The sequence below is a fragment of the Crassostrea angulata genome, chromosome 9 (genome assembly GCF_025612915.1).
Source record: "Crassostrea angulata isolate pt1a10 chromosome 9, ASM2561291v2, whole genome shotgun sequence".
Classification (NCBI taxonomy): domain Eukaryota; kingdom Metazoa; phylum Mollusca; class Bivalvia; order Ostreida; family Ostreidae; genus Magallana; species Magallana angulata.
Genome location: NC_069119.1, coordinates 36,729,484 through 36,748,503, shown reverse-complemented (window position 1 = coordinate 36,748,503; position 19,020 = coordinate 36,729,484). Strand labels below are relative to the sequence as shown.

The 19,020-nt window shown below is 34.8% G+C and overlaps 1 pseudogene; it reads right to left on the bottom strand.

The window, feature by feature from the left end:
- Positions 1-4,832: 4,832 nt before the first annotated feature.
- LOC128162555 (histone-lysine N-methyltransferase MECOM-like) lies at positions 4,833-5,868 on the bottom strand (annotated as a pseudogene).
- Positions 5,869-19,020: the final 13,152 nt, after the last annotated feature.

Here is a 19,020-nt window from a genome sequence, read left to right as displayed (position 1 = left end):
ATGTATGCTTTTGCGCATACTCTGTTATAATAATTTACAACAATGTTTTATAATTTTCAATATGATTATTATATTTGTTTTCATATGCATAATTTTGTGACATTTTATTAGCATAATTAAACATTAGGGTGGTTGAATGGACATCTCTCTTTCATATTGCTATCCTCTCTCTCTCTCTCTCTCTCTCTCTCTCTCTCTCTCCTTTTATTCCTAATATTTAAATAATGCTTTAACTGTGCACTGTTATTATAGGTTCTTCTCACCCTTCTCTACATTCAGTTCTATTTTGAAATATCGAGACATCATACTTGCTGCCTATATTCTAGAAGTGACTGAATACGTCACCTGTTTACCTAAAATGATGCGAATATTTCAAATGACTTTAAACCGAAAGGTGTGTTTAAGGAAGAATATATTTTAAGAATAAAAAAATTAAAAGCGATGAGTCTGTCTTTAAAAAAATTGCACTCAATGTAGTTGAAGTACTGTATTATATACATCCATTGTTATGTAAATTTATAATGATTATAAGTGCATCAGGGTAAGAGAGATACTCGTGTGTATATTTGTTACTTTCATCTTTTATCTACCGGTGTCATTGTTTCTAATATTTTGTTATTCAGGAATTTGTACACTGAATCAACAGTCTTTTTCTCATATTCAATATAGTTTAAAGTTAACATCTTCATTACATTATTTTTTTTTCTAAACATAGATTGTTATCATAATTATGTATGTTAAAAACATCGTAACAAAGGAATAAAGATGCAAACAGTGTCTCCTGTTTTCTTCGTTCTATCATATACATACTCGAGTGACGACATCAATAAGAGATCAGTTAAGACTACATGACATATATGAAACTAACATTGTTTTACAAATTGTGTTAATTTTGTGTCAATCAGTTTACGTTACATGCAGCGCAATGTTTAGTTGCCCGCATGTCAAAAAAGTTTGGACAACTAAACACTTCGAAATTTTTCATGTTTACATGAATTTTAGCAAATACAGTCAAAACTGCCGTAGCGGTCACCCCTATTAAGCAGTCACCTTTCGTATGCAGTCACTTTATTTCCTCCCGATGAAAAATCCTATATAATTGCCCTCTAAAGAGCGGTCACCTGTCTAACGCGGTCAGCGGTCATCGTATTTTGATCCGAAACAGTACAGTCGACATGCATTAAGCGGCCATTTTGGCCGGTCACATGATTTACACCCGGGGATTTTAAACATGGTTTCCAAATGTCGGGTATAAATGTAAACAATAATTATACGCTTGAGGAGAGAGAAACCAAATTAATCGATGTATTTATAATACATAATTGACATATCAGATAGGAATGGGAATCAAGTGAATTGTTTAAACACGTATTAACAATATGTTTGTTTTATAAACATGAATGATATACAGGTGTCAAAAATGTCCGCGGCGAGGCAAGAGTAAATTGCTTGATTTAATAATATGATTTTGAGTTCAGATACGGTCGGTTAAAAACGTGATTGTTGATTTGTATTAACAGTGTTTGTTTTCTAGATATACGGTACTCATGAAAATAGTGTTAGTGTTATAATTGTGAAAATGTCGGCAACAAGGTTTTACCACGTAGTGACGTTTTTGAATGATTTAAAGAAATATAAAAATTGCATGCACATTGCATTGTTGTGTATTTCTACTTATTTGTAAATATAATAGATACTATAAAAACATCAAATCAATTGTTTTATTATCATTTTGATACATTATGCTAAATATCAAGTATATAATTGAAATAAAATTGAATAATTGTTCTAAAAATGGATTTGATGTTGGCAAATTCACAAGTCTCTATTCAAAGGTCACCTCTGTTAAGAGGTCACTTTGGGTGCCTCCCGCAGGTGACTGCTTAATACAAGTTTGACTGTACATGTGTTGTTTATACAGCAATTTCAAAAATGCATGTTTTTTTTTTCTCAGGGGTATTTCTTAAAAAACTGAAAACCTCCATTATTTTTAAAGAAATGAACAAACTAATTTACTTAGTAATTTTAAGGGCGGGCATGAGGGGTCGTTATTGATAATCATTGACAATTTAAATAAATTGATTAGGAGAAGTGGGTTGGGAGAAATAGTTAATGACATTTCGTCAAAGGGAAGTTGAGTGAAAAGGAGTTTACTTATTCTAGAATTTGTAGAAAGAAAAGTTTAAATAACATATATGTAAGTTTTTTCCAAAAGAATTTGATTTACAAATATAAAAAGGAATGATATTTTGTCATCATTTATTTTTTTATTCGCATTCACCCCTGAAGTGTCATTTTTATCAGTCTATCAGAAAAATTGTCAACCGCTATTGGTCTCTTTATAATTGTTACATTTTTTAAAGTGTTTTGTTCAAGCTGGATGCATTTGTATGTTCAAATATTTCTTTTAATCAATCAGTACTTTCACTGGATTAATATTCATGTCATATATTCAACAAGTACAACTCATTTCTACTTACAAGATAATGTAGTGCATATCAATGTTGACTTTCTAAAACAAACTTAGGTAAGGTGCTAATTTAATGCGTACACTGACAACTTGCAAATTCACGCTTGTACTTTAAAATTCATTTCTCCGCATAACTTATAACAATGAAATTTACCTCACAATTCACATGCTCTGGTTTACACGCTTGTATTTTTGAAATCTTTGTTCGCCTCTCGCTCATATTTCAGACCAAGGTATTGCTTTCTAAAGCAGGTGTAACCAACTTTAAGTTTCTCATAAAATACGTTTTACTGACAATGTTTTATGTGTAAAAATGAATATATGAATTCCCCAATGCATATCTCTCTCTCTCTCTCTCTCTCTCTCTCTCTCTTTCTTTCTTTCTTTCTCTCTCTCATGTTAAGGCCATGAACTGCATTATAATGTAAGGGATGTATAGTGCATGATTTCAGTAACTAAACAATGAGCATGTGTCTTTGCATTTCAATTCAGGTTTTATTTGTTGGTTTTCCGAGGGTATTAGAAAGTATTGCTTGTAATCATTTTGACAGTAGACACTTTTAACATGCACTAGTAAACACGCTTGTACTGTTGAAATATGTAAATTTGTTTCTCCTGTTTAACCAATGTACCTGTTTCCGTATCGGGTAGAACTGGATGTTGGTTTTTGGGAGTTGATTTTAATCAACTCTCCTATGCAGTTACTCTGGCAAACCGGAAATGAAACAGTGTTTGGGCCAAAGCACAAATCAGCATCGCCGACAACATACAGTTCTAATCGATATACTCCATGTAGTGTATTCTTAAGACTTGTTTACAAGGAAACTTATCCATGGATACCTTGTAAATTGTCAGATTTTAAATGGTACGAACAATTTAAATATTAATTGTAGTTGGACATTGTATGTATTCCTATGCTAGAGTTCAATATAGTCTTGTTCAACCAGACGCTCGACTGTCTCCATAAATCTCTCTTGCTTGTCGGATATTAACGACGATAGCCGAACGTCGATCTGGTGGAACGAGACTAGAATTATTTAATATTGCCTGAATCCATGCAATTTCTCAGAACTATTTCAATTACTGATACGCAATTTGGTGGAATTAATTGTCTTTAGTTTTAATTTTCAGTAACAACTGAGGACAGTATTATCATGAGTCCTGGTATATCGATAGTGTGGGTTTTACCAAGGTATTACTTTTCAGCTTACATCACACGGGTTTCGTCTGAATTAGTTATATCGCAATGCGTTATAGAGCGTAGCGCGATTACTGGCATATAATTTAACAATCAGGTATAGACTATGTGAAGAGAAAGCGACAATCGCAATGCCAATGTAACTTACCAGGGGAAATATGAAGATTCACATTTTATATTAAGGAGTAAAACATAAACGGATCACATAATTTGGACTGTCCATTTGATAGATATTCTTTTAAACCTTTTAAAAAATATATCATCAATGTAGTAAAGGAGAGCATAATTCCAAACAATATGTATTGTTATATTCAGTAGGATATTCTCACTATATAACTCTATATAGACGAATAGTCAATAACTGTGATATTCGCTCGTCCGAAAAAATATTGACCGGTCATTATTTTTTTTATATTGACCGGTTGGGAATAATATCTAGAGAACATTCCCTCTATTTCAAAAAATCGCCTCTGATTTGTTGATTCGTAAATGATGACATAAATAACTCTTCGCGACTCCAAAACAAGATGACGTCATAATAGACAGTCAGTCAAGGAGAGTAAACTGTAGCGCCGTCGAGCGGTTACGGCATTATTAATTCATATAACTGTAAAAAAAAATCCTTCCTTTGGGTATAATTCTTGAGTGAAAAGTCCAAGTTGTATTTTGCAATTTATTTACATTATTTCCATATTTGATATTGTCACAAAATAAATCCAAAAAGAAGTACTGATTATATCTACATAATAACAACATGTCTAACTCTAACTATATCGCTCTGTGACCCTCGCACCCTTATATACACATAGGGTTGCTCATTAAGAGCAGCCGCCTTAATCAGGTCACATTATATAATAACGGTACATCGGTTGCTCTTCGGGAGCAACGGGTTTACAAATAAACATATGAAATAGAATGATGATATATGAAAATAATTAAACTGAATATAATTTATGGCGTTACAACTTCCCCCCTCTTAACTTTTGGTTCCATACAAAAGGTATTTATAAGCAATAAATATAAATAAAAGAAATATCTAACGTCAGTGTTCTTCTTAAATAGCATATAAACAAATAAATAAGACATATCACACAAATAAATTACACAAGTTCAAAAATTTACAAATAGTTATTTACAAACAGTTCATATTTACAATTTCAATATTTACACGGAAAAGTCTCCTCTCATCTCCCGGATGTTCCCTTTACGCAAGCACTCGGCAACGTCTTTCGCAATTTCACTAAACACGCTTCGGAAGTCCACATCTTCGGGATTTACGTACTCGGAATAGATGATTTGTGAGGTTCGGCTTACTTCCGTTCGTTCATCTGGGTGCGTTGTAGTAACTTTATTGATGACAAAACAAACTGAAGATCTCGTTACAGTAACGTCTCTGTGAGTGTCCATTTCACTGTCACTAGCGGAAGAGTCGAGTAAACGGTATTCTGTTTCAGGTGTGTGCTCATCAACGGCGTCTTCTTCTGTATTTTCTAGAAGTTCGTTTACAAAGCTGTCCGACGGAATCTCGAGGGAGCTTACCGACACATCGTCCAGGAAGTTCCATTCATTACTATGGGCATGATCAGACGCTCCAGGAGATTCCTCTGTCTTCATGGCGAAAGTGGTCTCATTCTCATCCGACTATATGTTTTCATACTGATCACTAAGCACATACACAGGTTTACGCGCTTCTCCGTAGCTCTAGCTCTAGCTCTAGCGGTTGACCGTATACTTTTTATCTTCCATGGCACATTTCAGGTCTTTTTCCCCTAGTTTGTGGATAACTCTGTAATGTCTCTTCAAATTGAAGCTTCGCACAACTGTTCTTTGGCAAAAACTACACTTCAACTAGTCTATTTCATCCTTATGCTGCTCTTTAATATGCAAATTCAAATTACTAATTCTGGAGAAAGTCCGGCCACAAATTTCACATCTCATAGTCTCTAATGTTCTCTATATCGCAATGGTTTTCGTATAGTCCGTCCATGTCTCGTCTGAACAATCTTCTGGGTCGGGGTATTCTGGGGTGTCTCGTCTTTGGGTCCTCCTTCTGATTCGGAATCTGATTGGCTGGCGGCTGTTGACGGGGCCCCGGGTGGAAAGTTAAGCGGCATCTTCAAACGGGTTTGTCTCCGTCCACTGGCTGTTGCGAGGCGATGCGTGACGGGTACCTTCTGCTGCTGGGCGCTTGTTTATTCGGTATCGCTTCTCGCCGGGTATTGTTTATTCCCTCTATACGGTTTGATATTGTCGGAATGCACGACCACGGACTTTGAATTTTGGGAGTGTTTAATTGAAACAGTATATCACTTAGTCTCTTTACAATAAGCCAGGCTCCTGTCCATTTTCGTGCTAACTTTGTTTTACATCCAACAGTAACTTTGGGCTGGCTTCGCCGAACTAAATCTCAAATTTCATAATTAATATAACGCACATTTCGATCGTAAACGCGTTTTTGTCTCAAAGCACTTTGTTTAGTTTCACTTCTCACAATTTCATACATTTCACACAAACATTTTTCTAAATGACGCACATATTCCGCTTCATTTTTGTACACAGTTATATCATCACTATCCAAATTTTCTGATATAAGATTCACAGGTAAAGTCATTTATTCACCAAATACCATTTTATAAGGCGTCATTCCTGTGGACTCGTGTATTGTACTGTTGTACGCAAACACAATTCCATCAATGAATTTATCCCAGTCTGGTTGATTCACTGAAATGTACTTGGATAAGATTTCCTTGATAGTTCTGTTCAATCTTTCAATCATTCTGTCGGATTGAGGATGATACGACGTTGTACGGGTTTTGTTTATTTGCAAAACTTTGCACATCTCTCGGAATAACTGACTTTCGAACTGAGCACCTTGATCAGAATGTATTTCTTGGGGGCACCCGTAGCGTTTAATCCATCCTTTAAACAAAGTTTCTGCCACTGTTTCAGCGTCAATGTTTCTCAAGGGAAATATTTCCATGAATTTGGTAAAATAGAGATCACAATAATATATGTAAATCATTCATTTACTTAGGAAATGGTCCAGCTATATCCACTCCAATTCTCTCGAATTTAACACCGCTCAAATTACTTTTTATATAGCTTCTCTTATTTCTATGTGGGTTTTTCCTTTCTTCACAAATATCACAAGAAGCAATGTAATCCTGGACATATCGTCTTAAATGGGGCCAGTAATAATTACTTCTGATGAGCTTATCAAAGGTGCGTCGTACACCTAAATGTCCGGCAGTTACAGCGTCATGGAAATTCCACATTACAACATCACGTAACTTCTGAGGAACAATAATCTGTAATCGTTCACCATTATATTCCATCCATTTAAAGCATAATACCCCTTCGTTCACAGTCAACAACTCCCAACGAGAGTATAAAAATTTGCTCTCAAAGCCTAAACTTGAGATAGAATCTATAGCTGGCTTTGTAAAGTTCGAATCCTCTTTCCACTTAAGAATGGGTGATATACTTCCGTCGTCTAACTGATGTTCTCTAATACTTGATAAACTCAGTGATTTATCCGGCTGTTCCTTGGGTTTGGCTCGTAACGGACGATTTGGAACACGCTTTGACGTCTTATGTGGTTGTACGGTATCACTTGAATAACAGGCAATAGGTATCTCATCCGGATCTTAGAAAAGTGTTTTAATAGCACATACATAATCACAAGATTGAACATCTTCTCCGTTCGTTGATATACGCAAATCTTCTATGTGATAGTATTTTTCTTCATCCGTCGCCTCTGTCACATTCAATGTGCACTGTTTACACTTCCCATTTTTAATATTCATCCTAGTCAAACCATCTGCATTTCCGTGTCTTTTTCCTGGTCTATGCTGAATCTAGAAAGTATATGAAGCTAATTGTTGAAGCCATCGAGCAATCTGTCCATCCGGTTCTTTAAACTTATGTAACCACACTAGCGATCCATGATCTGTCCTCAGGATAAATTCTCGTCCAATCAAGTAATGTTTAAAATGTTTGATAAAATAAACGAGCGCTAACATCTCTCGTCGCGTGATACAATAATTCCTTTCAGATTTTGTTAGTGTACGACTCCCGTACGCTATCACTTTTTCTTTTCCGTCCTGAATCTGTGACAATACTGCTCCTATCGCATCATTGCTAGCATCAGTATCCAGAATAAAGCGTCCTCCATTCACATCTGGATAACTAAGAATTGGTGCACTCACTAATGTTGATTCAAGGTGAATAAATGCTTCATCACATTTTACAGTCCAGTTCCAAGGAGTGTTATTGCTAGTAAGTCCGTGAAGACACTTTGCAATTTTAGCAAAGTCTTTGATGAATCGTCTATAATAAGACACAAATCCTTGAAAACTACGCAACCTTGTTACACTCTGAGGAATTTTCCAATCCATAACAGCTCTCGTCTTACTAGGGTCTGTTTTAACTCCTTCTCTAGAAACAATGTTTCCTAAGAAAGCACTTCCTGCTTAAAAAAACTACATTTCTTGGCTTTCAGTTTCAAGTTAGCATTTTCAAGTCGATCAAATACTAAACTCAAGTTTCTTAAATGTTCCTCAAAATTTTTGCTATACACTATTATGTCATCTAAATACAGGACTGCGACATGCCACTGCAATCCTCGTAAGGTATGTTCTATCGCTCTCTGGAAAGTAGCAGGGGGGCATTGCATAATCCAAACGGCATGACTGTATACTGATACAATCCTCCACGAGGGATTCCGAATGCTGTTTTCTCCTTGTCGCTGTCTCGCATAGGAATTTGATGATAAGCCATATTAAGATCCAGCGATGTAAACCAACTAGATCCAGATGATGCGTCTAAATCTTCAGCAATTCTCGGAAAAGGGGTAAGCATCTTTTATTGTTGGAGCATTCGAGCGCCGATAATCCACGCATAATCTCCAGGTTTTGTCTTTCTTTCGCACAAGTACAAAGGGAGATGACCAAGGACTGATTCTTCAATCAAACCTTCAGTTTTTAATTTATTTATTTCCGCATCCAATATGTCTCGTTTGAATATAGGTACTCTTCTTACAGGTTCTCTAAATGGTTTCTCATCATTCAAATTGATTTGATGTTCTCCAACATTTGATCGCTGTAAAGGCATCTCGGGGTCGGCAAACGCAGATTTACGATTAAGTAAAAACTGCTTAAATTTCTCTGCTTGCTCTGGTGTACGATTTTCACATCCTTCAAAATACATCTCTCTTAAAAATTCGGGAATATCTTTAGACTTATTCCCAGTTTCCACGTTGCACAACATTGAATTCGGCAACTCGTCACTGACAAAATCAACGCATGTCACTAATGCAATTTCTGTTTTCATAGACAAAAACGTCTTTGTCCCCGGGTTAAAAACATGCACATAAATCTCACTATTTTCTGTATTAACTTATACTTGTTCAATCACAAGTCCAGGTGTGTTGACAAATTTCATCAGCGGTACTAATATAGCCTCCTTCATATTAGTACTAGGAATCACCTTAGATTTGATCACAGCTTCATGTCTCGATGGAATTACAATACTATCCACTGAGCGAACACGACAGCTTGTCTCTTTATCCTCACTCGTGTGCACACATTTAATCATCAGATTTTGATTCCTGTAGTCCAAGTGACATTCATATTTCATCATAAAGTCTTTTCCAAGCAGGTTACATTTCACGCCGCCCACAAAAACTAAGAAATAAATATCTTTCTTTCCAAACGTTAAAATCATATTAGCTGTCCCAATTACGTTTAATGGTCTTCCATCTGCAGTTTCAAATTGTTTCCGCACTTGCTCCAGTACAGGTCTGTTCTGTGGAAGAATACTTAAATAAACTTCCTCAGAGATGAAAGTATTTGCCGCACCAGTGTCGATTTTCCACTCAACTGCTGTCCCCTCGACTAGACCCTTAACTCTCATATCAGACTCTCCAACGTCTTCTAAACAAGATTGAGTTGTGAAGTCGGGTTGCTTTTCTGCTTGTTCAAAATCGGTTTGCTTTTCATGAGTTTGCGTTTCCGCAAATGCCATGTGATGTTTCACATGATCATCCTCCGTACTAGGGCTATCTTGTGCGTTGACCGACGCATGGCCTAGTGCCTCGGTCGACTTTGGTTTAACTGCTGATCCCTGGTTCCCGAATAGTTGGCATGTCGTTTTCCGTACCTCAAACCATTGTTGGAACTGTAATTGTTAGACAGTCTCTTCTTAGGACAATTCCGCATTAGGTGTTGAGACGATTTACACTTGTAACATCTCTTTGCTGCATTGTCAGTGTTTCGAGATGTTCCTTAACCAGCATATCGTCTATCATCAACGCTGTATACCGGTGGCTGATAATCTTTCCTAACCTGATATCTCTTATTCTCTGTAGAACGAATGAACTCGTCTTGCATAGCAGCGGTCACTGCATCGTCCAATGCTTTTGGGCGCGTTCGTTTTACCGCAAGCCGGAATTCTTCACTAGCACTACAGTTATCCAGGAATGTCTTCATTGAGCTTTCTAGCACATATTCTCTATTCTCCGGATAAGCACGTCGATACAAGTCTTGTATAGCTTGGCCTAGATCCCGGAATGTCTCTTTGTCTTGTTTCCTTCGTAACTTTGCCTCGGCGATGTAACTCTCCTTAAGCGCTGTATGTCCGAATCTTTGGTTCAGTGCACTTTTTAATAACTGGTTGTTTCCAACAGTATTTTCCGGAAGCCCGTATGCAAACGCTTCAGCTTGATCCCTTAAAGTTGTTAGGAGAATACGCGTCATACGATGCTCAGTCTATTAATTTAAACTGGCCACATTTTCAAAATATCGAATAAATTCACCCCATATGATAGTTCCATCTCCTTTGAAAGTGCGTTTGATTTGAATATGAACATCCGAATGTACGGCTGGTGCTCCACGTGTCACTTTTGTAGAATCCGCGGGCGAAACTAGGTTAGTACGTGTCCGTCGCCTTGAAGTTTTTATTACTGGCTGCACTGAGTCTTCGTAATTTGCTACTCGCTTACTGCAAATTTTCCATAACACACTCAAGGAAATAACACTTGTGAACATAAGCACAACCAAAATTTGAAATTCTCGCGTAAATCTAATTACGAGATATGACGGCCACAGTTTGTAAAATCCAGCAATCGCAGATACACATCCTATTATAAAAATAATCCAGAATGTTACAAATTTTCTCCATCTTTGGTCATTGTCGTTTTCGTAAACACTTAAATCCATTTCAGGAGATATCGGCGATGGAAATTCTGGCGTCTGACACACTGGTGGATCCATATTCTCGAAATCCGTAAATAGATTTCTCCGCGCTGTTCAAGTTATTGGCGCTCTCGGTGTTTTGGGGGTCGTTAATGTATCCATTTTCACTTTCTTTCGCAATAAATTCAAACATCACATATGCAATTTGTTAATTAATAATTTACAATTTCCTCCGGAAATGCTTTTACTCTGCATTTACAACATGGGCATTTGTAAAAGCAAATATCAACTTTATCTACTCGTTTGATGCAATTAAAGTTTTCTTTTCGGTTGAACATCAAGTAAACAGCTAAGGCACTCTTTGTGGGCAAATAGATCCATCCGTCCCACAATCATACGATGTCCATTTTCATCGAAATCAACCACATTCACAAATCTTTGTCTTTGCACCGAATCTCCTGGATTTAATTCCATGGTTACAAAGTAAATTTTAAACACAAAAATTCACAATTAAAGTCCACAAAAAAATCCGTAGAAATTATCACAATCCCACCGCTGCCACCAGTTGTAGCGCCGTCGAGCGGTTACGGCATAATTTATTCATATAACTGTGAAAAATCCTTCCTTTGAGTATAATTCTTGAGTGAAAAGTCCAAGTTATATTTTGCAATTTATTTACATTATTTCCAAATTTAATTTTGTCACAAAATAAATCCAAAAAGAAGCACTGATTATATCTACGACAACAACAACATGTCTAATTCTAACTCTAACTATATCGCGCTGTGACCCTCGCACCCTTATATACACAAAGGATTGCTCATTAAGAGCAGCCGCCTTAATGAGGTCACATTATATAATAACGGTACATCGGTTGCTCTTCGGGAGCAACGGGTATACAAATAAACATATGAAATAAAATGATGATACTAGTATATGAAAATAATTAAACTGAATATAATTTACGGACGCGCAATGCGGCGGTTTGCTATCAGATTTGCGAATTACTGTGAAGTAAAACCAGATAGAAGATATGTATGTTGAAATTGTTACGGTCGGCAGAATATCACCAGTAACCGTTTGATGCTGAGGATATTTTGGAAATGAACTTTGCACAAAATTGAATTCGTGAATTCTTTGTTGAGCTGAGAAAATTACGGCGACCTGTTTTCAATTAATTTCTTAAATTTTGGTTTGTTTCTTCATATAACAAAACAAATGTTGACTGTGTTTTCGGGCAACATTAATAACATTAGCCCCATTGGGACGAAAATATTGCCCTCCGCTTCGCATCGGGCAATATTTCGTCCCTCGGGGGCTAATTTAATCAATGTTGCCCTCAACCCCAGCCAATATTTGTATAATATACAGTAATACTGATGTTTTATGAAATATTAAGCAGTTGAAATTAGCTTAAGAAATACCAACTGGTCCTTTCGTCAAACTTCTCATCTTCGCAAACTTCTTCAAATATTTAAAATCAAACAGTATATAAGTCGCAAAATAAACTTTTACAGATTTATATAAGCAGATAAATTTTAGTTAACTGTGTGATAAGTTCCAAGTGTTTTTCTTAATACTATTTAAACTATAAACAAATACCTTGTTAATTCATCAGCATTATTTTGTAATCATGCTATATATATCCCCACATCAAATTCTGCTTTTACAACCACATGTCATTTTCTCAATAATTGTACTTTTCTCTCTGTCAATGATAGTTTCTTTCTGATAAAACACAAGCTTCAATTCAATAAAATGATTTCCTGTTTTAAAAGGCAGCATCGTGTCATTGGATTATTACCTATTTCACCTAACAGATGGTTAGGAAATATGGTTACACGATGTTAAATGGACGGCGTGGAATACACATATACGTACATATGATGATTGTCAGACGTACACTCAGCTTATAACTATATACACTATGCTCTCTGTGGTACATTTTCATATATTCTATTGTATTTGTCAGATGTACACTCAACTATATACACTGTGCTTTTTTGTGGTACAGTTTCATATATTCTACTGATATCCAACGCCTCTGTAACATTACTTCATGAAATATATATGTATATGTTTATCTTATTGTTTAAGGTACATTTTGTTAACGAAAATACATTAATATATTCTACCCTATATGCTTCAGTTCTGTTACATTATTGTATGAAATGTTTATTGCATATTTTCTCATTCTCAAAGGTACAAAAATACAATACAACCCATACAATTTTGATTCATTATCAATTAATTTTAAATTATGTTACAGTTATTAATGTATATGATTGTATCTCATGATAAATAAATACAAAATTATGAATAAGAAAATAACTTGAAGACAAATACAAATCAAATTCACACAAATTATAAGGCGACATTTACGTGTTCAATTAGTTCTTAAGGTATCCAATCCATAATAGCCCATGCATGTTCAATGAATTCGGGATGCATGACAGATATGTACTGGTTTAAAAATCGGTATACTTTGACATACATTTCACGTTTAAGTATCAGTATGTAAGAGTATAATGTGTCATAATAATTGACCTTTTTTTCTGTTGTCCCCTTTGCTTTTAATCTATAAGAATTCAATTACTAAAAATTTATACGGTATGAAATTTGTTTTAAATAGTTTAACTATTCTTAATTATTAAATGCATGTTTCCACCAGAGCATTTATTGATACTCTTAGTATTTACTTTTTTATTTAAAAAAATATGCTTGTCTCCATAGACCTCAATGCAATCGTCATTAACAAATTACTGCTTAGCTAATGATATGTTTGAATATTTCTTTCGGTTAATCTTTTTCTATACCCTAAAATGCTTTGAATTAATATAAGTATATTTAATACATGGTTGATATTCAAGGTTAGAGAAATTAGGTCCTAATATGATATTTTTTCATATTTCTACTTTTAAAAAATGATTTTGTCGATTGTTTTAGACATGTCTTGTGACCACGGCGCAATAAGCAGGAATTTCGATAAATTCATTTTCAGCAATATTTGAAACTAATGCACCGTAGAAGTTCCAAGATATTCTTGTTAACATCTATATAATATACCCATCTAAACGCCTAATGTCGGAGTAACAATTTGAAATTTAAAAAAAACACAAATATTGAACCCGGACTATAAGTAATAAAAAATATAATTGCTCGGTGTTTTGTTGTTTTTTAAAACTGTTTTGCCTTCCCTTGTCCGTCTTCTTGTTTCTTTTTGTTTTTATTTTTCTCATACCGTGACTGATATTCTCTCTACCCCTGTCTCTCTCTCCCTCTCCCTCTCTCTGTCTCTCTCTCTCTCTCCCTCTCTTTCTCTCTCTTTTTTTCTCTCTCTCTTTTAAAATTAAATAAATGCACTTTATAATTTATGTTTCAACATGTCGCATGTTGTTTTTTGCACTGCTATTCAGTCTATACCGTGACTGATATTCTCTCTACCCCTGTCTCTCTCTCCCTCTCCCTCTCTCTGTCTCTCTCTCTCTCTCCCTCTCTTTCTCTCTCTTTTTCTCTCTCTCTCTTTTAAAATTAAATAAATGCACTTTATAATTTATGTTTCAACATGTCGCATGTTGTTTTTTGCACTGCTATTCCTTGTGTTTTTTGTGTTAAAAAGTAAAAAGACAGGCACATTACGTTTTGTTATAAAAAATTGTATGATGCAAGCTTTATTCATGGTTAAAAAGTATTCATGACGTTTTAAAAAAGTGTCAGGGTTTTTTTTTCCTCAGCAATAACAAATGATTGGATTATCATGTATTCTTGTATTTTGATACTGTGGGTTTTCCCAAGGTATTACTTTACAGCTTTCAATAAGTTTTTGTAGTAATCTGTTTCATCGCTATCGTTATAGAAGGTAAAACGATTACTGTGTGTTCCTAATTTAACTATCAGGTATACTGACTATGTGAAGATATAGCGACAACCTCAATGTTGATGTAACTTATCAGAAGTAAGATGAAGATTCACTTTATATGAAGGAGTTAAACATAAATATATCACATAATGTTGACTATCCATTCCATTGATATTCTTTGAAAAATTGTAATACAGATCACCGCTATTAACCTATTATAAGAATATTTCATCAATATACTAAAGAAAAGGAAAATTCCAAACAATAAGTAATAAACTAGTTTTACCGATGTTTTATCAAATAAGAAATCGTTTAAAATAACATTAGAAAACTAATAAATCAGAAAAAAATGCAATAAAAACCCCGACCGACCCCCCCCCCCCCCAAAAAAAAAAAACAAAAAAAAAACAAAAAACAAAAAAAACTAGCAACCAGTCCTTTTCTCATCTTCATTGGATTCTTTTTATATCTAAATTCATACAATGTACAAGTCACAAAATAAACTAATACAGATTGATATAAGCAGACAAATTGTATTTAACTGTGAGGTAAGTGCAAAGGAATTTTCCTACTAGTTTAAACTAGAAACAAGAGGCCCTTGGGCCACATCACTCACTTGAGGAACAATATGAACAATAGGTACATGTATGATAAAATCAGCTTAATGGAGTCATAATACAAACTCTCTGGACAATGTACAATAATACATGTAGATCCTGCATAAATAAAATCCATCCCCCTGGGTATTTTTATGCTTATAATCATTAGTCCCTTTTCTAACAGGATGATTTTATAGTCATATCACATGACGACATGTTGAGCATTGCAGTTCTCAAAAACATCCTTAACAATTGTTTACATATGGGATATAAAGCTACATCAAACTCAGGCACGTAGCATCGTTTTTGAAAGTGGGGGGGGGGGGGGGGCCAGACCCATCCAAAAAATCTTGACAAGCAAAAAAAATAAAAGGGGGAATTTAAAGTTTCAAAAAACTTTACTATCTTACTATTATTCTGAAAAGTTTTCAAATTAGGGTCTTCCGTTTCCAACGGAAGACCCTCTTGTTAAGGTCTTCCGTTTCCAACGGAAGACCTTATTGTTTTTGCTTTGTTTCTTTTTCCCTATTATTAAGGTCTTCCGTTTTCCAACGGAACACCTTATTGTTTTCGTACGGTTTCTTTTTCCCTATTATTATTATTTTCTTTTTTTTTCTTACAAATTTTGTGCCCGCGATTTCTCAAAAACGACTCGGCCGATTTTCATGAAACTTTTAGATCTAATAGATATTGATCTAAACTTAATATACATTTTTTTATTTTGATGACGTCATTTCCGTTCGTAAAATAGTGACGTTTTAGCGATTTTCAGAGGGTCGGCTTGCCCAGGGACCTCCTCCTAAACGGTAAAAGATATTGAGTTCAAACTTTCAGGGATTGTAAACAATAGATTGTAGATGTGCCATTTGGCATTCATATTTGTCATGCTCAAAAAGCGTTAAAGCTCGCCTGGTCCCGAAAATTGAGACTAAAAAAAGTCATAATTTTTCATGGTTTTCTTTGTTTATCTCTCTTCTGAAAAATATTTTGTTAAAACATATATAGTAAAACTTTTTTATATTTACAAGACCTTTCATTTGATATCAAGAAAAAGGGGCTGGTTTCTCAAATTAGGGGACAAAAGGGCCCTTAAGTCTTTCATCTGTAGCCGTTTACTAAGAGATATTTTCTGAAATGTTATAGAAGCAAATATGTTTATCTCACAGTTATATATCCAAGCAATGTACTTATTTTATTATGTGTTACGTAATTAAGGGTTTATAGGGGCCAAAAGTCCAAAATTTTGATCACCCACATCTCAGAAAGGAAAAATATTTTGTTATGCAATACAGAAGAAAAGTTGTTCAAATTAATGTTTTTAACAATATGCAACCTTCAAAATTTTGTTAAACGGCCCCTAGAAGGAGATAAGGGATCGGCCCCTAAAACCTTTCTCATATATCCCCAGAATGGTAACAAATTCCTAAACACTTGTTGAATAAAATTTGTTTAGAATTAAATGACCTTTCATTTGATATCAAGAAAAAGGGGCTGGCCCCTCAAATAAGAGGACCAAAGGGCTCTAAAGTCTTTCATCTGTAGCCCTTTATTGAGAGATATTTTGTGAAAGGTTATAGAAGCAAATATGTTTATCTCACAGTTATGTATCCAAGCAATGTAATGATTTTGTCATGTATTACGTAATTAAAGGTTTTTAGGGACCAAATGTCCAAAATTTTGATCACCCATATCTCGGAAAGGAAAAATATTTTGTTATGCAATACAGAAGAAAATTTGTTCAAAAAGATGTTCTTAACCCATATGCAATCTTCAAAATTTTGCCAAACGCCCCTATAAGGAGATATGGGATCGGCCCCGTAAACCTTCTTTCTCATATATCTCCAGAACGGTAACGAATTTTTAAACACTTGTTGACAAAATGTTTTCAAAATTAAATGTCCTTTCATTTGATTCCAAGAAAAAGGGGCTGGCCCCTTAAATTAGGGGATCAGAGGGCTCTAAAAATTTTTATCTATAGCCCTTTAATGAGAGTCATTTTGTGAAAGGTTATTAATGCTAGATTAGGTATAATACGTTTAAATATCCTAACAATATAATGATTTTCTCTTGCGTTACACAAATAGGGGTTTTAGGGACCAGATGTAAACAAAATTAATCTTTTCAATCTTGATTTGGAGGAAATGCAAGCATTAAAAAAAGCAATGTAAAACTCAGAACTTATACAAATCGATGCAATGAAGCATAAGTACTTCACTCCTTTTTCCATATCATGTTTTGTTGTCGAAAATCAAAGTCGATGATGTCATATTTTCTTCTAAAAATCGGACGGAAGACTTCCTCGTTGCTCGCAACGAGATCGTGTCTAGTTATTTTTCTTTTTTTTTCTTACAAATTTTGTCCGCGCGAGTTCTCGGCAATGGCTCGGCCGATTTTCTTGAAACTTTTAGATCTGTTAGATATTGATCTGAACCTTATTGGAAATTTTTTATATTGATGACGTCATTTCCGTTTCCGATATTTTAACGTAATAGCGATTTTTGGAGGCGTAGTTTGTCCATGCAACTACTCCTAAACTATAAAAGATATTGAATTCAAATTTTCAGGGATTGTAGACAAAAGATTGTAGATGTGTATGATTTCAATCAAATTTGTCTGATTAAAAAGGCGTTGAAGCTCGCCTGGACCTGAAAATTGAGTTTAAAAAAACATCGTAATTTTTCTAGGTTTTCTGTGTTTATCTCTTTTATGAAAAATATGTTGTTAAAACATGTATAGCAAAAAAAGTTTATATTTACAGGACCTTTTATTTGAAATCATGAAAAAGGGGCTGGCCCCTCAAATTAGGGGACAGAAGGGCTCTAAAGTTTTTAATCTGTATCCCTTTACTGAGAGATATTTTGTGAATGGTTAAAGAAGCAAATATGTTTATCTCACAGTTATGTATCCAAGCAATGTCATGATTTTATTATATGTTACGTAATTAAGGGTTTTTAGGGGCTAAAAGTCCAAAATTTCGATCACTCATATCTCAAAAAGGAAAAATATTTTGTAATGCAATACAGAAGAAAAGTTGTTCAAATTAATGTTTTTAACAATATGCAACCTTCAAAATTTCGTTAAACGGCCCCTATAAGGAGATAAGGGATCGGCCCCTAAAACCTTATTTCTCATTTATCTCTAGAACGGTAACGATTTTCTAAACACTTGTTGAACAAAATTTGTTAAGAATTAAATGACCTTTCATTTAATATCAAGAAATAGGAGCTGGCCCCTCAAATAAGGGAACCAAAGGGCTCTAAAGTCTTCAATCTGAAGCCCTTTACTGAGAGTTATTTTGTGAAAGCTTATAGAAGCAAATATGTTTATCTCAAAGTTATGTATCCAAGCAATGTAAAGATTGTGTTATGTGTTACGTAATTAAGGGTTTTTAGGGGCCAAAAGTCCAAAATTTTGATCACCCATATCTCGGAAAGGAAAAATATTTTGAAATGCAATACAGAAGAAAAGTTGTTCAAATTAATGTTCTTTATAATATGCAACCTCCGAAATTTCGTTAAACGGCTCCTATAAGGAGATAAGGGATCGGCCCCTAAAACCTTATTTCTCATATATTTCCAGAACGGTATCTGTTTTCTAAACACTTGTTGAACAAAATTTGTTAAGAATTAAATGACCTTTCATTTAATATCAAGAAAAAGGGGCTGGCCCCTCAAATAAGAGGACCAAAGGGCTCTAAAGTC